The following is a 12873-nucleotide window of genomic DNA, read 5'->3' as shown; positions in this document are numbered from 1 at the left end:
CACATAGATGAGTTACTGAAATTTATGCAAGGTACTTTTCTTCAAACTACTATATACATTCTTCCAAGAGGGCTGGCAAAAATGAACATTCTTTCAGGTTATTTGTGAGGCAAGTATGGTGTTAGCCATGTGAAACAGCCATCATCACCCAAGGAAGATGATCTTAACTACTACTTTAAAATAACATAGTGCGTTTCTTTAAAAAAAAAAAAAAAAAAGGCTTTAGAAGATTCTGGCACTCTCTAGGGACAAATGCTGCAGCAAAAACCAAAACTGGCTAATGTCTGAGAACCCTAAGAAGCATGAAAGGTTTATTCTTCTGTTTAGCTTTGTAAGGTAATAGGCTCACAAGAAAGAAATCCAGCTGCAGCCTGGAATGTACAACTAACTTAGTTACATCGGTTGCATTTTATGCTAAACATGTCTATAATATTATTAATACACCACTCTACATTTCTACAGTTGTAAAGTCTTAATCATAATAATGGCATGCCTGTGCTTTACTTACATAAGTGGAATTAGCATTTCCGTATGAACTGGAAATGCAGAATTGTTAATACTTCTCCTTAGGATTCCTGCTCTGACGTCCTCAATGATTTCATCATAATTTAGCCATATTCAAGTATCTTGGTTTATGCTCATAAGCATGGCACTATCTTGTGTGAATTTCCTTCAGAACGTGGTTCCTTTGAAGACAATAGCTTCATTTGCATGTGTCTCTGTGCCTAACAAAACCAATCAGCTTCGAGTCAGTTAAATATTTTTCAAATCTTTACTATAGAACCCTCAGTAGTTAGAGCATTCAAGCCATATTCTGCACAATTAAAAATCGTTCTTTCATGGTTTGCTTTTAGCTCATGCCTTTGTGATTCATTTGTCTTCTGTTTCTTTTTGCACTCTTTCTCTTTTCGTAGGTATTAGTGCTTAGATTTGTCCAAGTTTGGTCTCTGAGATTCTTGAGAAGCTGTTTGGGTCCTTCCCCACCAACAACTAACTTTCATAGATAAGCAACTACTTCATAGACACATAGTCACTAGCCCTTGGACCTCCCTCTTTTTGAGACTACCCACTCCGCCACCGTGCACAAGGAGGTGGCAGCTGCCAAGTAAAGCTGCATCTACTCTTTTTGATCTGCCCCTCACATGGGAAGAGCACTACAACATCTGGAAAGATAGTGGTAGCAGCACCTTCAATACAGCAAGATGTTAGTAGGAGCAGGTAACCAGGCAATCATATCCTCTATTTGTGGTTGTGGCAATGACTAGATTCCTACAACCAGAGAATAGGTCAAGGAGAAATGAGGAAGAGTGGAGGCAGGTGTGTAATCCCAAATACTGACATGTCCAGTAAGTTTATGATCCATTCATTCACTCAATACACTTATATGAATCAAGAGAGACCAAGACTCTGTTTTCATAGAACTTTCACAGAACTTACATCCTTGATGCAGAGACAGACACTAAACAAGTAAATACATATTAATGTTATTTTGGAGAGTAAATGCCATGGACAAAAATATCTGTGACAGAGAGAAAATGGCATGAAGGTGTGGTGAGGGGAACATACATCCTGAAATGTAAGGAGGCAGCCATGCACAATCAGCAAAAAGACCTTTCTCGATAAAAGAGATGGCATGTGCAAAGGCCCTGAGGCAAGAATGGGTACCTCATACATGAGGAACCAAAACAACTGGACTGCACCTTGTGTGTATGTTATGGGAGGTAGCTAGAAAAGCAGATGAGGTTAGAAATTGAGGACAGAGCATCTTGAAGAGATTCCGAGGTGAAAAATTTAGGTTTTTGTTCCAGTGACTTGATGGATCACTAAAAAGATTTTAAGCAAGGGATTGTCATGACCTGATTTACATTTTAGAAAGATTGCTCTGAATACCGTATGGACAAAGGACTGTAGAAGGACAATAATGCAAGCAAGGAGACAGAAGGAAATCTTAGTCATCCAGTGTCAGTTGGCCTGGGTGAGGACAGAAATAAGAATGGAGAGAAGGCTGAGTTAACCAGGATTGCTCATGATGGGAAGACTCCCCCCACTAGGCCATGTTCTATCACAAGTGATCAACAGTTTCCACACACCAGCCTTCTCTGTTGCTGTACTAGAGCAGTTCTGGTGTTCCCTTGCAGGAAGCTGCCACTCATCCAATAAGAACTGACAGAATACCAAGCAGATTGTCATTTATACCAAATAGAGAAAAAAATGAAATAAACAAAAACCGTGTCCCAGTTGGTGCTTTTCTTCAGATATAAACTTTACTTCCCCTTTATATGGTTATTAGATGTTAATTGTCAGTGTAAGAAAATATTTTGTTACAGATTAAGAAGTGCCTAACAAGATAAGCAGACGCTATTAAATTGCTAAACTTTGCTAAATATTCTCTTCCATATCTAATATCTTTATTTATTTAGCAGGCAATAGCTATCCTGCTAAATCTAAATGGAATGCCTAGTTAAATATCTTGAGGCTGTAAATCATGTAAATAACACTAATATGTTTTCTCAAGAGTTTACTGACAATATTGAGCTGCAGGGCAAGTCTAGTGTTAGGGCATTACATTACTCAAAGGGTCCCAGAAGTTTGCCTACTTAAAGGTATCTTTCTTTACTGTCTGTAAATCACATTCTCAGCTTTCTTTGCTTTCAGTAGTGAGGGTAGGAGGCACTGCTTCTATGAGAAGAAGAGGATTCACAAGATGTGTCTCATCAGTCATGTTATCATGTACAAAACAATTCATTGAAATAATCAATATTTTTGATGTCTACCATATGACAGGCACTGTGCTAAGCTCCGGGGAAATAATAATGTCCAAAACTGCCTCACTGCCCTAATGCAATCTGATGAAGGGTATGCCACTGACAGGCTTCCCTGGTGGCTCAGTGGTAAAGAACCCACTTGCCAATGCAGGTTTGATTCCTGGGTCAGGAAGATTTTCTGGAGAAGGAAATGGCAACCCACTCTAGTATGCTTGCCTGGAAAAATCCCATAGACAGAGGAGCCTGGTGAGCTACAGTCTATGGGGTCGCAAAGAGTCAGACATGACTTAGCAACTAAACAACAACAATGCCACTGAAAGCCCCTCCTAGAGCAGGGCCAAACATGATCACTGTACAATGATAAAGCAGGCCTTTCAAATCTGTTCTCCACTATAAAGAAGGACCAAAATTAGTCACTACCCATGCCCAGTCCTCTCTGGTGTTGAGAAATAATGCAAAATAGTAAAATTCAGGGTTCTTATCTTCACAAACCCAAGAACTCACACCCAAGATGGAGAAGGAAAGTGAGTACACATTGAACAGAGAATAATATGGTTCAGTGAGTAATTGAGAACTGCGTTATAAGAGAGCAGAATCTCAACACAATGGTGGTTCAGAACAGGTGATCAAGAAGGAGGCTTCCTGGAGAAAAATTGGTATTTTAAGTAATCTTTGGCACACATGTAAGAGGAGGGTGGAGGAAGGCCTCATCTATGCATGGCCGTGAGAACACACATATAAGAAAGAATGGAAGTGGAGGAAGACTTCCCTGACTAGCAAGAACGAGGAGAGAGAGAAGGCTGGAGAGAGACACTAAGTCAGGAAGAGCTCCGAATGCCTGAGAGAAGATTCACACTTCACCTTATCATCTACTACTCAGAAGCATACTTCAGACTGTAGAGGAGTGAGATGAGATATTGATATCTTCAGGAGGTTATTGTGGCAATGGGAAATTAGAGGTCGGAAGGAAGATGCAGTCGAGAAACTAGACAGGAGACTAATAAAGTTCGTAGTGTCATGATGAGAAAGGGAATTATTGATTATATAGACTATTGCTCTCTAATAATGATGAGGGATGAGCTCCTTTCCTTAGAGACTTTACGTTAGTGGGAAAGGTAAGTTGTAGGAAAGCATGTGGGGGTAAAGATAGAAAAAAGTTAGAACGAAAAATGACTGATTTTTTGGTAAGTTGGGGTCAGTAAGGGTCTTGACAGACACGATAATGAGTGTGGCTTTATTCTATATGCAAAGAAGAGCCATTAAAAGCTTTGAGTAAGCGAGTGACATAATCAGACCTGTGCTTTAAAAAGATGACTAACTGGCAATGGAATCAAACAAGGATTGGGACAAGTCAAAGTCAGGAAGACCAGTTATAATGTTTCTGAAATAAGACAGGCAAGAGATGATAAGAGCAGGCCACGGGGAACAGCAGTAGAGAGAGGGAAAAGGGTGATGACTTTCAGAGGAGGTTCACAGGGGACTGATGGGATTTGCCAACTGTTTCGTTATGGAGGTTGAAAAAGGACAGGCAAAATATTCTACTTTTTGTTGTTGTTGTTGGAGATCCACACTGATAACATGGGAAAGTTGAGTTAAGAAGCTAGTTTGGGAGAAAATTTAGAAATTCTACTTTTAGACTTCTGGATTGGTTCCTAAACTGGTACTCAAATAGCCTATACCTCCAGATGGACATGCTTAGGAAATTGTCACATGAATGACATTCTTCACAAGGAGAGCTCTCTCTGAGTTCTGTAATAAACTAAGCCCTCAAATCAAGATCCTCCTCGCATATTTTTCCGTGTGTTTTCTTTCTTTTTTCTCCTAACTTAAATATGCAAATGTAGCACTGAGTAAGTAACATTTTCTAATAATATGAATCTCATTTTGATTTTTGAAAACATGTATACATAGTAGCTAACTGATTCTGTTTCAAGAAGAAATATAATCTGAACTTGTCTCCCTCTGCTGGTGGCACATTGAGGTATCATGGGTCTTTTTAAACCAGAGTAATACTAGAAAGAAAAAATGTCTAATAATAATTTGAAATGCACAAATCTGGGACTTTGCGGTCCACAATGCATAGTGACACACATCATTTTACACTTTATTTTCACTGCAACCCTGTGAGATATTAGTACAAGTATTATTGCACCACTTGTCAGAAAACACTTTGAGACTGCAAGCCATTAAGCTCTCATATGAAATTAGAGATATTAAAGGAAAATCAGGAAGTATATGTAATTAAAATAATTGCATAATGTTATAGCTGCAAAAGACCCAGAAGATCTTCTTGCACAGTCCCCCCATTTTGCAGCTGAAACTCAGAAACTTATTAGAGTTTACATGGTTATTTTGGATCACTGAGATTAGTATTCAGAGAGCACAGCTCTCAAAAAGTGCTCTATCTATTGTACCATGGTGCCCAACTAATAATGTCAGGATGTTAATCCTTTACATCATAGCTGAAACATGTACACAAATAGATGAGATTAGAAATGCCTATTTCTCTAAGGCCAGCTGCACATTGTATCCGATCAATCCACAGCTATGTTAAACTTATAAGCAAGTAAGAAACAAAAACAAAATTAATGTCCATCAGTTGGATAAACAGATAATAAGGCAAAGACCAATCCTCAATTAGCTATTTCAATAGATTTCTGCTCAGTCCAGTCTGGGGCTCTAGAACCATGGTCAAGGCTTGAGATGAATTTTTAGGGATGCCAGAATATTATAGATTGTTAGCAGAAGAATTGGTGTGGAGTTCCTTACCCAATAACTTCCTGGGGCATTCTTTTCTTCTTTGTATGTCCTCAGTAAACAGTCTACCACAGTTCTCTGGCTATTCACCCGACAGCATACTTTCCAAAATCATCTCCATTCTTAATGGATATTCCCATTCTCTCTTGGCAGAAAAGACAAAAGCTAATTAAGATAATTTATACCTGTGTGTAAGTGACTGGTAAATTCCAAACTCTGAAAGAATATTGTACAAGAGTAGCTTCCCAAACCCAATTAATCTCTAATAGGTGAAATATGTAGAAAAGATATTTTTGAATGGGAGAGTACTTTCACAACTTATTTCTTATTGGCAAGAGATAATGACCTTTGGGCCAAAACTGTGAAAGTACCTTAAGAGATCTAAAATTAAAATTAAAAACATAATCCACATGATCTTTACCCATTAAATCATAATATCTCTCCATACAGGAAAAAAAAAAGCTTAGACCATTGTGCCTATTATGTATCTGGTCCCATCATTTCATGGCAAATAGATGGGGAAACAGTGGAAACAGTGATAGACTTTACTTTTAGGACTTCCCTGGTGGCTCAGAGGTTAAAGCGTCTGCCTGCAATGTGGGAGACCTGGGTTTGATCCCTGGGTCAGGAAGATCCCCTGGAGAAGGAAATGGCAACCCACTCCAGTATTCTTGCCTGGAGAATCCCATGGACAGAAGAGCCTGGCAGGCTACAGTCCACAGGGTCACAAAGACTTTACTTTTGGGGGCTCCAAAATCACTGCAGATGGTGACTGCAAGCCATGAAATTAAAAGATGCTTGCTCCCTGGAAGAAAAGTTATGACCAACCTAGATAGCATATTAAAAAGCAGAGACATTACTTTACCAACAAAGGTCTAGTCAAAGCTGTCGGAGAAGGCAATGGCATCCCACTCTAATACTCTTGCCTGGAAAATCCCATAGACAGAGGAGCCTGGTAGGCTGCAGTCCCTTGGGTCATGAAGAGTCAGACACGACTGAGCGACTTCACTTTCACTTTTCACTTTCATGCATTGGAGAAGGAAATGGCAACCCACTTCAGCATTCTTGCTTGGAGAATCCCAGGGACGGGGGAGCCTGGTGGGCTACCGTCTATGGGGTCTCACAGAGTCGGACATGACTGAAGCTACAGCAGCAGCAGCAGCAGCAGCAGTCAAAGCTATGGTTTTTCCAGTAGTCATGTATGGATGTGAGAGCTGGGCTATAAAGAAAGCTGAGCAGTGAAGAATTGATACTTTTGTACCGTGGTGTTGAAGAAGACTCTTGAGTCCCTTGGACTTCAAGGAGATTCAACCAGTTCATCCTAAAAGAAATCAGTCCTAACTATTCATTGGAAGGACTGATGCTGAAACTCCAATACTGTAGCCACCTGATGGGAAGAACTGACTCATTGGAAAGAACCCTGATGCTGAGAAAGACTGAAGGCAAGAGGAAAAGGGAAAACAGAAGATGAGATGGTTGGATGGCATCACTGACTAGATGGACATGCATTTGAGCAAGCTCCGGGAGTTGGTGATGGACAGGGAAGCCTGGCATGCTGCAGTCCACGGGTCACAAAGAGTCAGACACAAGTGAGTGACTGAACTGAACTGAACTGATTATGCCTGTTAAAAAATTTTATGCAAGTAATAGATATTGGTTGAAAACAGAAAAATGACAATACAGCAAAATTTTATATACATACATAAATATAAACAATATGGAGAATTCCAAATATACTCAATTTCCAATACACTTGGTAAATATTCCCATTATCCATATCCAACAACTTATCAGATAGAATTTTCATATAACATTTTTCTTCAGTAACAAAATCAAAAAGAGAGTCTTTTGTCTTCAGTAGTGTTCTCCTTTTCTACTGCAAGAAAGCATGACAGAGTATTGATCTTAGGATAGAATCAGGTTGGTTAAGTGGCTAAAGGAGCATTTTGTGATGTTTGGAAGCACTGAGAATGAGCTGATACCAGTAATATTGGCTGTTTCAGAAAAAACAGATTATAAGAGCTGTGATAGAGGAAATATCTAGCTTGGATATAAGGGCCAGGTGGTTTTGGTAGGAAAGATGATAGAGAAAATGATAAGCAGGTGTGAAGACTTGGATTGTGACAGCCCTAAGTGAAAAAGAGGGAGTGTGAGCCAACATTGACAATGAGAGAAGAAAATGTATAAGGAAGTAAAGGGAATCTTGCAAGGTGACCTATTATCTCTTAAATAGGATTTTTATTAATCAGCGGATATGATACAGTTTACTGTACATAGCAGTTGAGTAAAATTATGTTTCTTGGGGGAAAAAATGATCACCTTTAAGGAGTAATGCTGCTGCTAAGTCACGTCAGTCGTGTCCGACTCTGTGCGACCCCATAGATGGCAGCCCACCAGGCTCCCCCGTCCCTGGGATTCTCCAGGCAAGAACACTGGGGTGGGTTGCCATTTTCTTCTCCAATGCATGAAAATGAAAAGTGAAAGTGAAGTCGCTCATTGGTGTCCGACTCTTCATGACCTCATGGACTGTAGCCCACCAGGCTCCTCCATCATGGGATTTCCCAAACAAGAGTACTGGAGTGGGTTGCCATTGCCTTCTCCATAAGGAGTAATACTACATGATAATTCACCTCTTTGCACCCCTAACAACCTGGGTTACATTAGTTTTGGTTTTCAATATTATTAGCAATGACTTTTTATTATTTAATTAAATACAAATTTATTGATCACCTACTATGTAATTGGGCATTCTGAAAGATCTAAGGGAACCATTCAGTATGGTCTCTATAATAAGATGCTTTGTAATAAGAAATTTCAACCTTGTTGGGAAAAGATCATCAAATGGACTGGTGAATGATTCAAAAATTGTACATAATTAAGCCTGCAATTTTGAGTAAAGTGTCCTAAATACAAAGAATCAAATATAAGAAAATCACTTTAACCTTCTATGCATCAATCAGGATGTTATGCAGTGAGGTCATAAAGAAGCCCAGGGAAAGATTCTGCTCTCAAAGAGTGAACAACTGGGAAAGAAATACAAATAGTTAAGCAATGACAATTATTATAAACTATACAAGCACCTCCATTTTACTGTGTCCACACAAAAGATACCATCTAATCCAGACTGGCAAGATGGTTTTCTGAAAGAGATGGCACCTGAGTTTGTCCTAAAAGAGAAGATAAGACTTGGGGAGGGGTCCTTAGGGATATTTTGGATGTATACAGATAGAAATGAGTGTAGGGTAGAATTCAGGAGGGCTAACAAAAGGATAAATGACAAATTAGGAGCCGACATCTGGGAGCAAAGCACTTGGGCAGGGAAGAATGGGTCCCCAAGCAGACAGGAAGCATGCTGGGGGTAGTAGGAAACTCAGAGATTCAGAGGTTTTAAAAGAGAAGAAGGGAGAGATTGACTGGGTGAGGGGACTAACTCCTCCTAATCACCTGGTCTGCCATTTGGTTAGCTGTCTCCGGTGGCTCAGGTGACAAAGAGTCTGCCTGCAGTGTGGGAGACCTGTGTTCAGTCTCTGGGTTGGGAAGATTCCCTGGAGAAGGAAATGGCGACCCACTCCACTCTTCTTGCCTGGAAAACCCCATGGACAGAGGAGCCTTGCAGGCTAAGTCCATAGGCTCACAAAGAGTTGGACACGACTGAGCAGCTAGGCACAGCACAGCCCTGGAGGGAGTGCCCTCCTTAATGGATGCGGCTGCATCAGCGCAATCGGCATGAGTTTCCCAGATGCGCACAGTTCAGAAGGAAAAAGTCCAGAAGGAAACCCTATGATCCTTTTCATGTGAATGTTTATATTTAAAATTATAAAAACACCATTAATTGTTCTCTAATGTCCACTCTAAAAGTGTGATCTGCACTTTGGAACATATCTAAAATACACATAACACCTGGGCTAAAGTGGACCTTCCTAAAGTTTGTCCTAAATTTCTGTTTAATATAACTCTTGTTTTTAAACTAGTTCTCACTAGATCTCATCTTCAAAGTCTTAGAGAGTTCAAAATATTCCAGCCTATTCTGTACTCCCTGAATTTGATTGTTCATCATGACCCTTTGCCCTTGATTTTCTTATACCTTTATTCTAATCTATTTCTAGCTCAGATCAGACCATTAAAAAAAATCTGTACTTTCAAAATGCATTCTGAATATCAAATAAAGTGATAGAATAGTTTTTCTAATGATAAATAAATAATGAGCTTTATGTTGGGAATGCTAGATTTGTTTAAATATTAAAGAAGAAATTTACAAAAGATAGTTATAAATATGGAGCAGGGCTTTAATAAAGGATCCAGTAGTGAAACACAAATTGGGGGCATAATCAGGATATAGGTGAGAGTTGAAATGCATGTGCCTGTGTGGGGGGGAAATAAAAAGAAGAGAAGAGTCTAAGAGCTGCACTTTGGGTAAGGTTTGCCATGTTGGAGCAAGCAAACAAGGAAGAAGCAAGGAAAGTTGTTCCTGGAAAAGAGCAGGTCCGGAATGCATCTCCTTTCATCTGTAGAGCACAAAGTGCTTTCATGTTCATTTGTCTTCACTTGACACCCTATTGTACTCCAGAGAGCTCTTTGAGAGAAAGTTATTATAAATGGCAGGTATTAAGATAATAAACATAAAAATAATAACAGATATTTAAGACCTTTAAATAGAAGGAGAGTGCTGCCTGTATTCATCACTAAGTGGTTTGGATCGATATCAAAGGATAATGAGAACTCAGGGTAGAGCAAGCTTAGGACATCTCTATGTATGCAATGAGATGATAAACTCCCTGAAGGAGAGGGGTGGTCTCCTCTCCAAATGTTGCCTCTGCCTTATCCAGAGCTCCATTAGGCCTGACACTAATTCAACAGATGATTAGAGAGATTCATCAGCAGATGAATAGAGAGATGATTGCTACATGTATAATGGGACATCCATGTTCCCAAGAGAAATTCTAACATCACAGGCCCTAACTTCATCATTAGCAGATGATGGACCTTTATGAAAGGAATGGTTTAAATACATGTTTGATGTTTTATGGTAAACAACTGAAATGAAATCTATTCCCTAAAATGCCATTTTATAATAGTCACTCCAGTGTGCAAATATAGTTTGAGATTCTGCTGTTACTCAAGCATTTCACAAGTGAAAAAAATTACCTTTGGTAACTAGCACTAAATCATCATTTTCCCCAAGAAACATTTAAAATATAATTTGAAAAGCTATGGAACATTAGACACCCTGTCACACACACATACAGGCACACATGCAAAAATATTTCCACCACAAAAGTGTCAAAAACTGGACAGTTGGTGACTTACTAACCAGATACCTTTCAGTCCAGTAACTCAGTACTAATGCAACTATGTAACTGGCAGAATTTAAATTTCAGGTTTGCTTCTCAGTCATGCTCAGGTGCCTCCAGATAAGGCAAATGAGGTACCAGAGAACTGAAGATTGAAACCTTGAACTCCAAGTCTTGGAGAGATGTTTACAGAAGGAAGGCTAACATGTCTGGTGCTATCCCTGGAATTACATGTGGTTTCTGAGCTCAAGTTTTCATATTTGACAAATGCAAATCCTACAGATAATCAGATATGAGCATGAGATTTAGTACATCCTTACTGTATTTTTAGCCATTTCATTCTGTCACCTAGAACTTGGGGCTCTGTGCAGCACTGATCCTTTATCATCTCCTCTTGCCTAGGCAAAGCCAGACAGAGTGTTATAATGTACTATATGTCAATGCCCCAACTCATAGCCATGCCTTTCCTTGCCTGAATTTTAAGGGGAAAAAAAAGTGTCCTTAATTTCTAGAGAAAAAATTCAAATTTACAATCCAAGATTTCTGTGTTATCAAGTAGTAAACCAATTCAAAACAAAGAGATGTTTAACTTGCTATTATTTTTCCTATTGATGAGACTCTAAAATGTTTCCTTTATATGAAACAAAAAACAGGCTAGCTTAGATGGCTTCAATAAGCTATTCTTATATGCCCTAAGTCATGATTTTAGATCACACAGGTTTAGCTGTAGTTCCCATTTTCATTAGATGGGGCCATAGCCAGCATGAATCCAGTCCTTTCATCTTACAAATGGAATAACTGGGATCCAGATATTTTTAAAGTCTTGTACAAGGTCACACAATCAGTTCAGTTCAGTTGCTCAGTCGTGTCTGACTCTTTGCGACCCACTCTTTGCATGAATTGCAGCAAGCCAGGCCTCCCTGTCCATCACCAGCTCCTGGAGTTCACTCAAGCTCACGTCCATCGATTCTGTGATGCCATCCAGTCATCTCATCCTCTGTCGTCCCCTTTTCCTCCTGCCCCCAATCCCTCCTAGCATCAGAGTCTTTTCCAATGAGTCAACTCTTCCCATGAGGTAGCCAAAGTACTGGAGTTTCAGCTTTAGCATCATTCCTTCCAAAGAACACCCAGGGCTGATCTCCTTTAGAATGGACTGGTTGGATCTCCTTGCAGTCCAAGGGACTCTCAAGAGTCTTCTCCAACACCACAGTTCAAAAGCATCAATTCTTCAGTGCTCAGCCTTCTTCACAGTCCAACTGTCACATCCATACATGACCACTGGAAAAACCATAGCCTTGACTAGGTGGACCTTTGTTGGCAAAGTAATGTCTCTGCTTTTGAATATGCTATCTAGGTTGGTCATAACTTTCCTTCCAAGAAGTAAGCATCTTACAATAGATCCTAAGAAATCCAGGATGAGAACACATTTCTTATTCTCCCTTCAAAACTCTGATTGACATATGCTGAGAGTATAACAGGGAACATATATGAGTGCATAAGTATATGTTCATACATGTGCATGCCTTTGTTTAGGCTGTTTCCTTGGGTAGAATATCCCTGCCCCCTGCCCTCATTCCCTGCCTCTGATTTTTCTGCAAAGCTTTACTCCTTAATCAAAACCCAGTTCAAACACCATCTCTTTCCACTTTCCTAATTCATCTCAGGAGGTGCCCACTGCTTTACCTTTCCAGAAAGCAGTTGAGTCATTTGGGTAGCACAACTGTCAAACACACCATAGTTTGCTACAAATACATCAGCCTATTCACTGGAGTTGATTATGAACTATTATCATTACATCATGAATTACTTAAGGATAGGAATCATAGCCTCCTTGCCTTGGAATGCACGGTGCCTAGATCTAGTACTTTATGATGGTAAGTGCTTCATAGGTGGTTGTATTGATAGAAATGGCTTGATTTAATTTAGACCAATGGACCAAAAACCTTAGTCTTCAGAGTAAATTCTCTAACTAAGAACTGTATTGTTACTCTAGACATCATAGTATACTTTACTCAAATAAAGGGCCTAACTTTAATAAGTACTTTGTGGGATGTTAGGGG

Source organism: Oryx dammah, unplaced genomic scaffold (genome assembly GCF_014754425.2).
Source record: "Oryx dammah isolate SB20612 unplaced genomic scaffold, SCBI_Odam_1.1 HiC_scaffold_2, whole genome shotgun sequence".
NCBI classification, from domain to species: Eukaryota; Metazoa; Chordata; class Mammalia; order Artiodactyla; family Bovidae; genus Oryx; species Oryx dammah.
Note: the sequence above shows the minus strand (reverse complement) of the source record.